The sequence below is a fragment of the Lissotriton helveticus genome, chromosome 6 (genome assembly GCF_964261635.1).
Source record: "Lissotriton helveticus chromosome 6, aLisHel1.1, whole genome shotgun sequence".
Lineage (NCBI taxonomy): Eukaryota > Metazoa > Chordata > Amphibia > Caudata > Salamandridae > Lissotriton > Lissotriton helveticus.
In genome coordinates, this window is record NC_136067.1 from 844948346 (window position 1) to 844965685 (window position 17340).

A 17340-nucleotide genomic window follows, 5' to 3' on the forward strand; every position below is an offset into this window, starting at 1 on the left:
AGTCATTCGTTTTATGACATTATCAAGTATTCTAATGTGGGGAGAATATGGCGGCCGGCTAAACGCTCTGTCGCGAGCTCCGCATGGGTGAATGGATGTAAACGTGGCGCTTGTACGATAGAGGCTTACCCTAACGCGGACTTGACACGAGGCGGTGCGGCGGCCCTGGGGGTCCTCTCGCGGGCTGCCCTGTGTCCTGAGTTTCTCATCGGGCACCGTGGACATTGGTCGGCTAGTGCCGGCAGCTGCAGTTTACGCGAGTCGCCTCGCGTCTGCGTGCGGCTGGAGAGACGCCGTGCGTTGTTCCCGCATGATTGCACACAGCACGGGTCGGAGCCAGGGAGGCTGCTGGGTCCGGGCTTAAATGAGGAGAAGCTCAGTTTTTTGGAATACGGCGTGCACCCCAAAAGATAATTGATGGGACCGGTGGCTGGGGAACTAGCAAGCGGTAACATTCTTTCTGCGCAAGGGGGTCCCTGCAGTAGCTATAGCAGCGGAAGCGCTTCGAAAGTGAAAGTAAAAAATAAGGTTAGGGAATTTTGGGCAAAGGTAGCTTTAAGTTATCAACATTTTCGTGGGGTCATAGTTAAGCAAAATTTCAGAGGGGATCCCTATAACCCCTCACATCAAAATACGCTGTTGGGGTCTTCAAGTTTGCTTCCATCTCAAGAACAGTTTCCTTGGGCTCAGACTGAGGCTAAATCAAACAGACTACTAAATCTAAAGAAGTTTAATACTCTAAAAAGTAAGACACACTTCGAATTAGGCAGCCCTTTGGCTCACATTAAAGATGAGGTTGAGCCTGCCACATGCATGAATTCGATTAGGAAAAAGGGTAGAAGTAAGAAGCGGGGACCCCCTACGCCACTACTAGCGTCTCCCATAGTAGGTGCAAATGATAGCTACAACCCCAGGCAAGAAAACTCATGGGATGATCTGCAAAAATCTATTGCGGTGTACTCAAATGAAGGAGCATATGTAGGAGCAACAGCGCCGATAGGGAAGATTGTGGAATCTCTACAGGAACAAACGGAGCACACAGAAATTTTGAGCACTCAGCAGGACACAGGCTCACTGAAATATAAAACCAGGCACCAGAGGACTCTGACAACTAAAACTAAAAGTGCTGTGGAAGCAGTAATATCAGTTAGGGCCGCAAAAACAGCAAAAAAGAGCAGCTAAAGAAGGGTCATAACTTAAAAGTTACTCCTTCACTCCGCTCCTTCTTTAAGAATTCAAGAGAGGCCAGTACAGAGGTACTTTCTAACTAAGACAATGTCTGCATCATCACTAAAAGCATTAGAGTCCCCGAACAAATATCAAGCCCTCAGGTTACATGTGTTGGGTGAAGATAATGATTGTCCTACTGAAAACCCCAATGCAAACACTGCAGTAGGGGTCTCACAGATAGAGGATGATCCTCAGTTTGATAAGGGGCAAGGCAGTGAGCTAGATACAGTTACTACAAAGAGTAGTGATATAGGAGGGCTAGTGGCCTCTCTGTTAATGGAAATGAAATCTGGGTTTGCCAAATCAGAGATAAATCAAGGGAAAATTCAGGCTACGTGTGACTCCCTTGAGACTAAGTTTAATGCTCTGGTAGAAAGAGTGGAAGTGGTGGAAACTGCCTTGGAACAAGTCAGAGAGGAAGTGAAGTTCTGCCAAAGTGAAGTCGAGAAGTTAGCTCTATCAGAGAGAGAACTCAAGGGCAAAATTGAGACCTTAGAAAATAACTCCAGGAGAAATAATTTACGATTATTACATATTCCTGAAGGAAAAGAAGGTCAAGATATAAGGTCTTTTGTTGTAAACCTCCTAAAAGGTTTTATTCCTGATACGATATTCAAAATTTGGACGAAGATATACAGAGAGTCCACACAGACCCTTTCCGGCTCAACAGAGACAGGAAAAATCCACGTAGAGTTCTAGTTAATTTTAGGACCTACTCAATAAAAGAGCAAATACTGAGCAAGGCTTTAAATGCGGGCTCCCTGACTAGATATGGATATAATTATAAAATACGCTCAGACATATCCAAGGCAACAGCCGATAGAGAGTGGGCCTTAGGGAAATACATGCAGGACCTTAGGGCCGAAGGAGCCATCGTTCAAATGAGATTTCCAGCTCTTTTCCGTATAATGTGGCGCAACAAAACCTATAATTACAGAGAACCGAAAGAAGTTGAGCTACTGCTTGATCACATTAAGATAAATAAAGATAAGTAACTTAGTGACCCTCTTAATAGAAATAAATAAATAAATAAATAAATAAATAAAAATCATCCATTCGACTACGGTTCTCACATTGGGCAACTAGGTTTGCTCAATGGTAATGGGGAGGGTTCTCCAGGGTGGGGGTAAACACAGGTTTTTCTGTTTTCTTTTTGTGCACAATAGATATGGTTTTGGGTGGGGAGCATCTGGGAGAAAAAGCAAAAAAAATATTTGTCCTACATGCAAATTGAACGACAGACAGGGTAGGAATTATAAGCAGCGGAAAGAATCTCAAATTTAATGGACGAGTTGAGTATAATGACTTGGAACGTGAACGGGTTAAGAACAAGGGGGAGGCGTCAAAAATGTTTTGAATACCTCAAATTGCAGAACTGTGATGTTTTTATACTACAAGAAACGCATCTCTTAAGAGATGAATGGCTTGAAGCTATAAAACAGGAGAAGTGGATTGGGGATTCTGTATGCACAAATCAAGCATGTAATGTCAAGGGCATACCCATCATTATTACAAAATCACAGTCCTATATGTTGGTTGGACAAGTAGTAGACTCAAGAGGGAGGTGGGCCATAGCTAATATAAAAAATTAGGGATACAGCGCTTACGGTGGTGGGATACTATGGCCGTAGATGATCCTGCTCCACTTCAATGGTATATACACAGCTAATACTGCAGTCTACACCAATTATATTAGGAGGCGATTTTAATATTTTGTTAGACCCTAAAAAAGATAGGCACCCCCCTCCAGAATCCTAAATTTACCCAAGATGCGAGAGTGCTTGGCTAGGCTTAAAGAAGACTTAGGCTTAATTGATATTTGGCACTCGAAAGGGGACCAAATAAATACATTTGCTTTTAGAAACTACAAATATGGACATGTCTCAAGAATAGATTTTTTCTTAATAGATAAACTTCTAGGTAATTATGTGAAAAACGTTCAACATTTGCCTGCAAACCTCTCGGACCATTCCCCGGTTCTTCTAAAAGTTAAGCTTGATGCAGCCCAGGGTGAAAGAAGATGGACTATAGACCGAACACTCTTCTTAGACCAAGAAATAGTTAGTGAGTTGAGTTCTATAACGGAATACTATTTTGAGGAAAATGGTGAAAGAGAAGTGTCTAAAACGACAGTCTGGGACGCCTATAAAGCTGTGCTCCGAGGTACATTAGTAGGCATAGCGATGGGTAAAAATAAATTAAAGAAGTTAAAAATATCACGACTTGAAGCGGACATATTAGGGATGCAAGTCTTAATGGATATTACAACTGTGGCAGATGACCAGACTAATTTAAAGACCTAAATAAATAACTTGAAGCAGGAACTGGCCTTAGATTTAGAAGGAAGAATAATGAAGAAATGACAAGCTAGTATTGTCTCAAACTATGAATATGGGGAGAACAGCGGTAAATTGCTAGCCTGGAAGCTTAAAACTGATTTAAATAGAAACAAGATAACGGCCATCTGAGAGGGAAAAGGTGGTCAATTAATAGAAGATAAGGCAGGCATTGAAGAGGCTTTTGAACAATTCTTTCAGGCATTATATGAGGAAGATTTATCACCGTCTCCAGCAGCAATAGACACATATTTAGATAACTCAAGTGCAATGAGGTTAGATGCAGACTCATGCAAAAGTTTAAATGCAGACATAACCTTAAAGGAGGTCCTGGATGTAATTACCAATCTTTAAAAAAGTAAAGCTGCAGGGCCTGATTCTATACCTAGTGAGCTTTATGTGACTCTGAAAGACTGCCTTGCACCAAGATTAACTGACCTTTTCAATGCTATTTTTATGGACGGACTTCCAATTCCCAAATCTTGGAATGAGGCGACAATCAGTCTGATACTAAAACCTGGGAAAGATCCCCTCCTTTGTGAGTCTTAAAGACCAATTTCACTGCTTAACGCAGATTATAAAATATTTACTCAAGTTTTAGCAAAGAGACTAACAGCCAGATTCATCAAGGGAAAATCGGCTCGCAAAGGGCCAGATTCTGAGAATCTGGCCCTTTGCGAGCGCAATTTTTGCATTTGGACTTCATCATCCCAAATGCAAAAATCGCAAATAGCGAAATCGCTAAATTGCGAGGAATTGCATTTAAGGAATCTCTATTTGAGATTCCTTAAATGCAATTCATGAACCATTTCAGAATTGCGAAATCGCAATTTTTGGCCGCTATTTACCGTCGAAGTCTGACTTTGTGGTAAATAGCGAAAACTTAGAAAAATGCACTTTAGTGCATTTTTCTATGTTGTATGTTACACACACACATGTCCTTTGGACATGTGTGTGCGCAACACCAGTGTAAATCACCATTTCAGGGGTGCTACAGGGTGTCCTTTGGACACCCCTGGCACCCTTGAAATCGCATCCTTATTTGCAATTAGCAAATTGCTAATCGCAAATAAGGAATGACTCCCCATTCATTCGGGGAGTCATTCCTTATTTGCGATTAGCAATTTGCTAATCGCAAATAAGGAAGCTGTAGAAATCGCAATTATTTTTGCGATTTCTACATGAATCCCGTTTTGCGAGTCTTTAATAGCGATTCCTTAATAATCGCTATTAAGGACTCGCAACACGGGACATTGATGAATCTGGCCGTAAGCTCCCTATCTGACAAGCTTATACACAATGACCAAAAAGGGTTTATTAAAGGGAGACAGTTACACAACCTTACACATCAACTGCTTGGAGCCATTGATATAGCCATACAAGCGAAGGTACCGCTAGCAAATTACACTTTTGACGTGGCCAAAGCTTTTGACCGCGTCAATTGGGTATATCTACAAAAAGTTATTATATACAATAACTTAGGTCAGAATATTTCACGAGTAATTAAAAATATCTATTCAGCACCAACAGGGAAAATACTTATTAATGGAAGTACCTCAAATGTCTTTCAAATTAAAAGAGGCACCAGGCAGGGATGTCCCCTCTCCCCACATCTCTTTAATTTATATATAGAGCCGCTAGCCAATGTGATCAGGACCTCAGAGGAGATTATTCCTTTTAGTTTTAACTGTTGGGATTTAAAGGTGGCATTATATGAAGAAGATTTGATGATTTATACCAGCAATCTCAATGAGTCACTTGATAATATAACTGATATATTAACAAGCTTTGGAGAAATATCTGGTTACCAAATAAACCATCAGAAAACCGAGGTAATGCACTGGAATATGTTAAGCCCACGAATAGTGTCCCAAAGTAAAATCAAATATCTTGGAATCCAAGTCTTGAAAAATATTGAGGACATAGCTAAGACAAACATAGAAATAAAAGCTAAAGAGATGACGAAATTACTGAAGTCTTGGAATTGCTTATCGCTTACCTTTATGGGGAGGGCCAATGTTATACAAATGGCCATCCTTCTGAAATTTACGTTCCTTTTCAATACGATTCCTTTGGAGTTTGACTTGCGATATCTGAAAAAAGTTCAGGGCGAAATAAATTCGTTCATTTGGGCATCCAAAAGTGTCAGGATAGCTTGGAGGAAACTAAGCCAGAAGAAGAACCGGGGGGATAGCTAGCGCAGACTTCATATCTTTTTAAAAAAGCTTTTCAGTTTAAGAATATAAGACACCTTTTTGGAGGATATGAGACTTACCCCCTTACTGGAAAGCAGTGATCAAACATGGTCACTGCTTACATAAATTTGGCCATCAAAAGTATTTTTACAAAATTAGGTTAAAGATACCAAGAGCTGCTTTCAAACTTTGGACTGGCATGAGGAAACTATGGCGATATCCATACTATAGCCCCCAAGCTCCGGTTTGGAACTCTCCTGGAACCCCGGAATTTATGAGAGACTCTTTAGCACTGCCATTGAAAAGAGCAGGAATTACCAAGTGGGGAGAGTTACTGGAACTTGGTGTTCTAAAACCTTGGTACGAGCTAGTGGAAATGACAAACAATGGAATATCTAGGTTCAAATTCTACCAGTTGGTGAGTTGGGCTAAAGAGCAAGCGTCAAGGCCAGACTACGTTGAGTCTGTAGACCACAAACTATATAAAGCCCCCGGGAAGAAAGAAGTCTCAAAGTGGTACTGGCATTTGGTGGAAAAGATGGAAACAGAAAACGACACTCCGGTTCTAAAGTGGAAGAAGTTCTTTCCAGCTCAAGATTTGCAACAAGCATGGCAAGTATCCTGCACTTTTTTATGGCACATTATAATTTCTGCACCTCTTAGGAAAAATCATTTGTTTACTTTGCACAGAACTTACTGGACCCCCGAAAGTCTATCTAAATTGAATTCCCAGGTGACTAAGAATTGTCCGAGATGTGGAGAGAGGAAGACCAATGATATCCATATGTTCTATTCGTGTCACTATTTAGACATATATTGGTGTGAAATTGGTAAGATTATTGGTGAAAGTCTAAAAGCGCCCTTTAAGGTAAGAAACTTTAATGTTATCTTTGGCATATTAGATATCAATGAATGTAATACTAGACCTAACAAGGAACCAGAAATCCTTTTTTTCACACTTATATTAATCGCCAGACGTGAGATCTGTATAAATTGGGTTCTTCCCTCTCCCCCTAAGGTAGAAGATTGGGTTAGGTCAGTAGATAAATTCCGGAACTTGGATAGTCTCAGAGGGGAAAGCAAACGTACAAAGTATTGGGGTCTGTGGGACACTTTTAGAGGGTAGGATAGGAAGCGATGTCCGATGATTTAAACAAACGCGATCAAGAGCCATATGTGGTTTGTAGGGGCTTAGACAGCAATGTATAAACCCATGCAAAGATGGCAATCTGACTGCATCAAGGCCTGGTCTCCTAACTCTTCCTAAGGGCCTACGGCAAGAGGGACCCTGTTGCTTTTCACAACAAGATCGCACAAATGAGGACAAAAAAAAAAAAGTATTCTAATGTTGGCGACACTGCCATTTATGTCAGCCTAGGTTTATTCATTGTCACCAACGCTTACATTAAAGCTTGGTTGCTCTGTTTTTCGCAGAATTGTCAGAACCGCGGCACTTCTCACTTATAACACTGGGTGCTTTAAACCAGAACATTTGATTTGTCCTTGAGGATCTAAGGTATGTTTCATTCTTGACTTGAATAACATCTGATATGACTGGGTCATGTTTCTTAGATCGGCCTTTCGTCATGTGATATCATCAAAAACATTGTAATGTTAGCGACACTGCTATCTATGTCAGCCAAGATTCACTAATTGTCACCTACGCCTACATTATAGCTTGGCTTGTCCATTTTTTCACAGAATTGTCTGAACCGAGGTGCTTTCCAAGTGTACAGCTGGGTGCTCTCATTTAGAACATTTGATATGTTCTTGTAAGATCACAGGTATGTTTCATACTGACTTGAACAAACATGAACCCAGTCATTTAGTCAAGTAAGCCTAATCAGAATTCATTTCTCTGACCAGTTTTGAGACAACTCTGCGGTCTGGCTATTTAAGTCACATTGATTGTGTTTATCTTCATCTACCGCAACCCTAAGAATAAATAAGCTTTGTTCAGGTCTCAGTAATGTGGAGTTTAAGTTGTTAGTTCACTCATGCACCAATATTTTTCTTAAAAAATACGCACTGTTTTTGGTTAACTGCACATAGGCTTTTGCTCTTTTTTGCACACGGTCCTTTCCTGTTTTTGATTGTCGATTCATAACATAGTATTTATTTGTGATATGTATAGACTTTTGATGAGTCTAACGAATTAATTGCTAATATACTGTATTACATTTATATAGGGGGCTTTTCCTGCAATAACTAAATGTCCTGATGATGGTCTTATAGACTTATGCTGCAAAGACCGAAACGTCGACCTTCTCATCATCTCCACAAGAATCTTTTTTGATTTAGAGTAACGTTATTACATTGTTGTGTTTAGTTACTCTCATTATTCTAAGGAGTTGATGTTTGATATGAACTGTCTTTGTTGTAAATTATTTAGACATCTGTTCATGACTATTTGCAATTGATTCATTTTCTGTATATATATCCCCGTGAATTCATGTTTTAATATATAAAATCCTGAAATATACATTCATCAAATACAATTAGGGTCTTCCGTGTGCGTTTTATTGTCTTTTTACATTAGTTGTTGCTGTTCTGTGGACACACATGAGTTTGATCGTATGACTTACTCTCTAAGTTGAATCAATAACAAGTCAAGTTATATTCCAAACAAAATCCCTTGTAGATCTCTCTACTCAATACTGTTCATTGCCCATACCTACAAGGGTTTACTGGGTGTCCCATTTGTTTTTGTGTTTATTGTGGTAGGGCAGGACACTTTGCTCGAGAGTGTTTAGCAAAAACACCTTCTCGTAAGGAAATAGGTTCTACAGCTCCTCCCATGTCAGCCATAGAAAATACCACTGAACATTCGGAAAACTCCTTGGCCCGATAAAGAGAGAGACCCCCTTATCATCTACCCAGGGCAACATGGTCTCAAATCATTACCTGGCAAACACTTTAGTAACAATTCCACGTCATCTTACCCTCATTGTTACCTTGATAATTTCACAGCAAGTAAGGAAGGTAATACCTATCCTGTTGGATTCGGGGGCCACAGGAAAACTTCATGGATATTGGTTTAGCTAATACGCTTAATATTCTCACCATCAAAAAGGAAATTCCTGAACCTGTGAGAGCAGTTGATGGTTCTGAACTTTCTTCTGGTTTGATTCTCTATCAAACTGCAGTCCTGACTATGCTGTGTGCTGAGGGACATTCAGAACTAATCCAATTTGATCTTATTGACACACCTGTTTTCGAAGCAAGTCTAGGCATACCATGGCTACAGTTGCATAACCCAAAAATCGATTGGGTTAAACGAACAGTTACTCTAGACTCTTCCTTTTGTTGGCATTCTTGCTATTCAAAAAGACAACAACCGGTTACTCCCTTGCACTGTGCTTCCACTCATGAGTCACCTGAAGTCACTACCTCCATTAATAGGAATTCTTCTTTACCACCAATCTACGAGGATTTTCAGGACGTATTTTCTGAAAAACAGGCAACTCAATTACCCCCCCATAGGTCCTATGATTGCCACATTGATCTGCTTCCAGGAGCCTCGCTGCCTTGGAGTAGAGTTTATGCTCTGTCAGAACCTGAGACTCGTTATCTTAAGGAATACCTTGATGATCTCTTGCTCAAAGGTTTTATCAGACACTCTACCTCTCCTGTAAGCACTCCTCTAAAGTGTTGCGCGCTTGCATAGACTATCGCGTCATTAATAAGGTCACAGTTAAGAATAGGTATCCTCTCCCATTAATACCAGTTCTTTTAGACCAAGTGCATCAATCCACCATTTTTACCAAACTGGATCTGCGAGGTGGATACCACTTAATACGAGTCAAATCTGGGGACAAATGGAAGACCGCCTTTCGGACCAAGTTCGGCTTGTTTGAATATACCGTGATGCCCTTTGGGTTGTGCAATGCACCCGCAGCCTTCCAGTTTTTTATTAATGAGGTCCTGCACGATTTCCTAGATGTATTTGTTGTCTGTTACATCGACGACATTCTCATTTATTCATCTTCTACAGAAGAACACATTGGTCATGTCAAAGCAGTGTTGCAACGAATGAGAGAAAATAATCTATTTGCAAAACTCGAAAAATGTGTGTTTTATTCCACTAACATCGAGTTCTTAGGTTATGTGATTACTCCCGAAGGCATTACTATGGATAATTCAAAAGTTCTGGCCGTTTTACAATAGGAAACCCCAAGATCACTAAAAGATATTCAACGGTTCCTGGGCTTCGCCAATTTTTATCGGCGGTTTATCCCCAATTTCTCATCCATCGTCTCCCCCATCACCCATCTCTTAAAGAAGGGGGTAAAATTCAACTGGTCATCAGAAGCAGAACAAGCCTTTCAACTTTTAAAACAAACCTTTACTAAGGCTCCCATTTTGCACCATCCTGATCCCACGCAGCCGTTTTATGTAGAAGCAGATGCTTCTCAAGTAGCTGTCAGAGGGGTTCTTTCCCAATGAGATCCAGATACTGGTAACCTTCATCCGGTGGCTTATTTCTCTAAAAAGCTTTTACCTGCAGAACAACATTATACTGTAGCAGAACGTAAGCTGTTAGCCATAAAATTAGCCTTTCAAGAGTGACAACACTATTTATTAGGGGCTCGCCATACAGTCAACCATTTATTCTGATCACCGCAACCTTCAATTTTATCAAAATGTGAAAGTGTTAACACCTCGCCAACTTCGTTGGCTCCTGTTTTTTAATGAGTTTGATTTTATAATCACTTACCGACCTGGGGAAGACCAGCAAAAGGCAGACACGTTATCATGTTTAAACTACCCAGGTACTGAGATGACAACCATCCCTTACGAGCCCATCAATCCAGAACAAAAAAATCATTGCTTTATGTTCTCCTCAAGATTTTGAAATTCACTTACAGCAAGCACTACAAACCAAATCATTACCTCCAGGTGTCATCAGAAAAGGAAAGTTAGCGTATTTTAATAACCGATTATATGTTCCTACTCAACCTTTACAAAAAACTGTTTTATATTGGACTCATGACACTGTCCTAGCAGGTCACCCGGGCTATAAAAAAACCTTGGAACTGTGTCAACGAGATTTTTGGAGGCCCTCCATGGTAACAGATGTCAAAGAATATGTCCAGTCCTGTTCAACTTGTACACAAGCAAAAACCCCACATGTTACTCCTGCTGGTCTCTTGTTACCCATGCCTATTCCACCCATGCCCTGGCACACTTTAAGTATGGACTTCATCACAGATCTCCCAATATCTAATGGCTTTTTAATTGTATGGGTTGTAGTGGACTACTTAACCAAGATGGCTCACTTCCTTCCTTTGAAATGTATGCCTTCAGCTAAAGAGCTAACTGAGTTGTTTGTCCAACACGTAGTTAGGGCACATGGACTTCCAACCACCATAGTTCCAGATAGAGACCCCCAATTCATTTCAAAATTCTGGCGACATTTCTGTTCCTTGTTAAACATAGATGTCCGATTGTCCTCAGCTTACCATCCCCAAACTGACGGACAAACGGAAAGATTGAACCAAACTATACAACAAATTTTGCGTTGCTTTCTTTCCACATGGTCTACCAAATTGGATAAGGCTTTACCCATGGTAGAGTTTGTGTATAATAACACCAAACATTCCGCAACAGGCGTTTCGCCTTTCTTCTGTTTACTAGGGTACCATCCTCGAATTCTCCCAGTAAACACAACAACTGGAAACACCTCCATTCCAGCAGTCCAAGAACATCATAAAGATTTACTACACATTCAAACCCAAGTTCAGCAACATATGACAATCTATCAGAAACAAATGAAGACTCAGGCAGATAAACATAGACAACCAGCCCCGGTATAAGGTCTGGCTCTCCACCAGGAATTTACGATTAGATGGCTCACGTAAATTGCATCCACGTTTCATTGGTCCCTTTCCAATTCAAGAAATAATAAATCCAGTTACTGATAAACTTGAACTACCTATGGACTTAAAAATCCATCCAGTATTCCATGTCTCCCTGATTAGACCTTTCTTGTCCTCCACACGTGATGGACCACCACCTCCCCCAATTAAAATGAATGTCACTTGGGAATTTGAAGTAGCTAAGATACTCGATTCCAGACGCATACGGGGGATTCTGCAGTACCTTTTAGCTTGGAAAGGTTATGGGCCCGAAGAAAATTCATGGGAACCTGCGTCCTCAGTACATGCCCCCAGATTGGTCCGGTTGTTTCATTTACATAATCTCACAAAACCACAGCCAGTGGTAGGGTCTTTGAGGGGGAGGACTGTTAGGAACCTTGCTAGGACAGGTGCTACTCATCTGAATTGCCTAGTTTGTGCTCTACCCAATGGCCCATTCATGAACCATGTTTTCCTGCCTTCTAAATACATGTTATAAACCTGCCTTCTAAAAATACATGTTGTAAGCAAGAACATTCTGGATTCATACTGTTGTTTTTACCAATGCTTTTATCACATTTATTTGGGTTCTTTTGTACTTCCTACATTGTTAGTGTATTCCAATTCCAAGGTGCAATGCTACAAGTGCAGCTGTAGGTACACTGTATCACATGCCCCAGCAGCTGTGAATGTCACGTTCCTAAACACACAACCGAGGCTATAAATAGCCACACCCAACAGCACGCGGCGCTTGGCTTTCTGTCTCCGGTTCTGAGAGCATCATTGGGACTTTGGAGTTTGGAATCCTCGAGGCATCTCCCTGAAACACACAGATCTTGGACCTTCACTGCATGATCAAGGAACAGCTGATCGTCTCTTGAACCAGCTGGTAGCCGGCTTCAGCAGCTAAGTGAACCTTTTAAATTCAGCACGTCTTGTTATTTTGTTACAGACATTTCTTTGGAAAGGAAGCACAGTGAGGAACTGAATCACTGAATTCATTTTGAACTCAGAAGCTTTGAAAAAAGATTTTGGTTTGACTTTAATGAAAATTGCTGATATTTTCCTGATTTAAATGAAAAGCTCTGTAGGTTCTTTAAGCAATATTTGTAAGCAGTCTAAGTTGTGATTAGATTTCCTTAATACCTGAGACATTGTAGCTTTATGCAGAGGCATTGTAGCTTTATGCTTTTCGTACCATCAGCTTTCGTACCATCACCCACATTAAGGTGAGTAGGGGTTTAGAGCCATTTATGATAATTTTAGGAAGAAATCAGAAGACAGGCTTATAATTTGTTGTTTATTCCTTAGCAATGGTGTATTCAAGATCTATGAGAGAAAACTGCTATTCTTAAGAGAACAAATACTTCCCTGTTAGAAACTTAAGGTAATTAATATGTTGTAGTAAGATGCATATGTTATAGGTATGGTGCATAAGTTAATTACATAGGGAATAATAGGATTTTAAATACATTTCTTGATCCTGTTAACAAGAATCAAAATCTTGGCAGGCCCAGAAAACAGACAGTAGCAGCTCTCTCTTGTTTTCTCTCTCTCTCCAATTCCCCTTCCCTTTTGGAATAACTGCTAGGACTTCTGTTAATCAGTAGTGCTGAGAGTTGTTCTTAGAGGGTTGAGGATCCAGCATCGCCCCTACAGACGCTCCTGGAATTCAGGTGAGTGGCTGGTCCCACAACTTGACAGGTACCCCTGTCCTACTACAACTACTCTCCTTGTCTCCACAGTCTTCAACTATATTGAAAACTAACTAGAGGTCAGAGGGGAGGTTTTCAGTCCCTTTCCGTTGCCTACAAGCACAATAGTGCTCCATAGTTCTCTCACTTGAATAGATTAAGCGAGGGCTGCATGGTTCCCCACAGTGCCATGGTGGTGGTAGTGGCTAGCGCAGTAACAGTGAAGGAGAAGTGAGGTATCACTCCAACCTAGGTGAACTCCAACTGTAAAATTTATCTGAAGGATTATTAATTGCAGGCAACTAAATTGAAATAAAAAGTACTGAGTTAGTGGGTTATATATATTATTAACTCATAGCTTTACAAACAATTACAGACTACAACAACACTACTACACAACAAAGAATACCTGATAGTGAAAATATAATAAGCAGTACTAAATTACTCAGAGCAATGATGGGCTAGTATTTTAATAAAAACTAACATGAACGGACGAGTCGGGTCTTTCAGGAGTGTGAACCAGAAAACAAAGCAGTGAGGACCCGGCAAACAAATCACTCTAAATGTCAAAGGGGGAGAAAAAAATCACCTTCAGGAAAATAATGATCACCCATTAGGCCACCAACATTGTAAATCATCATAAAAACAATCAAGGTTAATAATTATACTTAAACATCCACTCTCAGTCACCATATGAATCATCTCAATACACTCCCAAACAACAATCACTACTATATATTAACCTTTAGTGCATGCCATTTACCTGTTCTAATTCAAGCTGTCAGGAATCGCGATGTTCGGCGTCTGCCTAGACAGTAAACTACATGTCCCAGAAGGCATGGAGGAGGTGTAGCTAGCGTCTACAAGTAAACTCTACGCACGCTCACCAGCGTGCGTGATACTGATTTGACTATGGTGATTCGGCTCGGCTGGAAGTCGGAGCCAAACCGCGAGGGAGCGTCGGTAGCCGTGAGGAGTCATGCCGCGGAGAGACGCAGTTGCTTGGAGCTCAGAGGAGCATGGAAAGGCCCTGGTAAGGGCTGTATCTGGATTTGGGCTTCCACCAGACGGTGAGTGCGCACCGGCTCAGAGGCGTGAGACGGCGGTGAGTAAACTGCGGCGCTCTGTATCAAAATAACCTGGTGTACAAACGGATCAAGAGGAAACTGCCAAGGCTTTTGCAAAAACTCGTGGGGACATTTGGATTATGGCCACTGCTGTTAAAGTAGGATGAAATTTGCCCTTTTTGTTTGCTTACTTGATATCTTTTTGTTGGAAACAGCGTTTAATTTCTTGCTGAATTGCTGCAGTCCATGTGGCTAGTTGACGGAGCATTGCACGTAGTTATACTTCCGCAGTGTCCACGGATTGTATGGTCCTTTGTGTTCATTGACTGATTTTGAAGCAAGAGATTGGCTTTATTTCACCTTTTTTCTTTTGGCTGACAGTTACAGAACCGGTGAGCAGGGGGAATCCTGAGGTCTGGATGTGCTAAGCACAGGGTCATGCGGTGCTGGAGTATGGATGGGGTATGAGTGTGGTTTCATCTACTGTGTTATGTTTTGTAGGATTATCCACCACAAGGGACTGGTTGTTTTCAGAGGCTAGACGCAGGCATGCTATAGTACTACGGTGGATAAGGTATTTTGTCCCATTAGTGAGACTTGTTGAGAGTAGCATTCTGTGTATGTATGTTTGATCTATGTTATTTTTTGTCTTGTAGGTTCTCCTCCCAGCAGTTCCCAACCTTTCCTTTCCCTCACTTGATCGCCCTAGTACTCCTTAACTTTCAGTTGGAGTTTAGGGATGTCAAGATGTAGACCCCTTATTGCATCGTCCGGACCCTGAGGAGTACAAGATTCTGACAGATTCACGCACCCACGAAAGGTTACTCCTCCTGGTCCGGGTGTGGTAATATATGGCGTCCCTGGATGATGTGGTTCAGGCGTTGGTTCAACAGGAACTAGCGGCCACCAGGTTTGAAACCGCTGCTTTACGTGACAGGGTAGATAGGCTGACCAGGAATCCTTTTGATGTATCCACATCCAGTACATCTCAAATACAGGTTACAGTTCCTCCACCTATCCCATTAGCAAGCCTAGAGAGGTATGCAGGTGACCCACAGAAAATCCAGGTATTCTTAACCCATATAATTCTTAGTTTCTCCTGTAAACCCTCATATTTTCCGAATAGTCACTCCCGTGTAGCTTTTGTGATCTCATATTTGATAGGAGATGCAGCCAACTGAGTTGTCCTGTTAGTTAGAAACAATGACCCATATTGTCTGATTGGGAAGCTTTCCTGCTGCTTTTGAGAAAGTGTTCGATAGGCGAACCACTACTATTAGCGCAGATAGGGAGTTGTTGGAGTTGAGGCAAGGGAGACAGGATCTGGTGACATACCTCACGTCCTTCAAAAGGTTGGTGGCAGAAGCGGCATGGCCGGAAGAAAAAAAGATGTCTCTATTTTATTAGGGTCTGCGTGACGAGTTGAAGGACGTGCTAGCCCAGATTGATCCACAACCTGTTAACTGCTCTGATTTAATCAGTCTGACGTTGAGACTAGATGGACGCATGTTTGAAAAAGGGAGAGCGAGGCATAAAGGAGATAGTTCCTTCTATAGGTCGGACAAGAATCCCAGAAAGAAACGGCGAGCCCATGTAGATAGGTGCCATCAGGGCACTACTCTCATGCACTGAGAGAGAGAGACGTCATACACAAGGGCTATGCATGTATTGTGGCAAACGAGGGCATTTCGTATGTGACTGCCCATCACAATCTAAGGCACAATGTTTCCTATAGGAATAAGAAAGCTGCTGTGTCCATTTTGGAATGACTCCCTCTGTTCTGTCAGGGGAAAAGGAGTGGAAGATCCTGTCTCTAACTACCAACAGGTTAAAAGACACAGAATCGCACATAGTGTTGGCTGTGGGGCTAGAGTACAAAAAACACGTACATCAAGTATTAGCCATGTTAGACTCAGGAGCATTGGGGCACTTCATCAATAGTGGGTTGGTGAAACAGCTGGCGGACGGCAGTGTAGCTTGAGATACCCCCGATGAGGTTTTGGCTGTGAATGGGAATCCCTTAAAATACGGTTTCATTACTGACCAAACAGAATTCCTCAAGATTTCGATCGAAGATGGGAAAAGACAGCACTTGGAAGAAATAGTCTTGAACATCATAGATGTGCCTCAGTACAAGGTAATTTTGGGGATGGCATGGTTCTGGCACCACAATCCCACCATAGACTAGAAAAACAAGACAGTACAGTTTCTGTCAAAGGAATGTGAAGAACACTGTATACAGGACCATACCTCACAGGCTACAGCTCTCACTTATCCTTTTTGTGTAGCTACGGCAGCGGAGAAAGAGGTAGTCTATTCCCGTAGAGTACGCTCAGTTTAAGGATGTATTTAGCAAGGTACAGGCAGAACAGCTCCCGCCTCACAGGATGTATGATTGTCAGATGGATTTGATTGAGGGGGTGACCATTCCAGTTTGTAGGGTGTACGCCTTGTCAGATCCTGAAACCAGACATCTCAGGGAATATCTTGATCACTTTCTTGAAATCGGTTTTCTTAGGCCCTCACGTTCCCCAGCAGCCTCTCCCATTTTCTTTATAGCCAAAGCTAGTGGCGAGTTACGAGTCTGTTGTGACTATAGAATGCTAAACAAGAATACAGTTAGTAACATATATCCCTTGCAACCTATTTCAGTTTTGTTGGATCAAGTACAGGAATCCACTATTTACACCAGATTAGACTTGAGAGGGGCATATAATTTGGTACGCATTCAAGAGAGGGATGAGTGGAAAACGGTTTTTAAGACACGCTACGGGTTGTTCCAATATACAGTGATGCCGTTCGGGCTGTGCAATTCCCCGGCGGCCTTTCAATATTTCCTGAATGATGTCCTGAAAGAATATGTGGACCGTTTTGTTGTCGTATACAAAGACGATATACTTGTTTACTCGGTGTCTGCGGAGGTGCATAACAAACATGTAATCTTAGTGTTGGAGAAACTA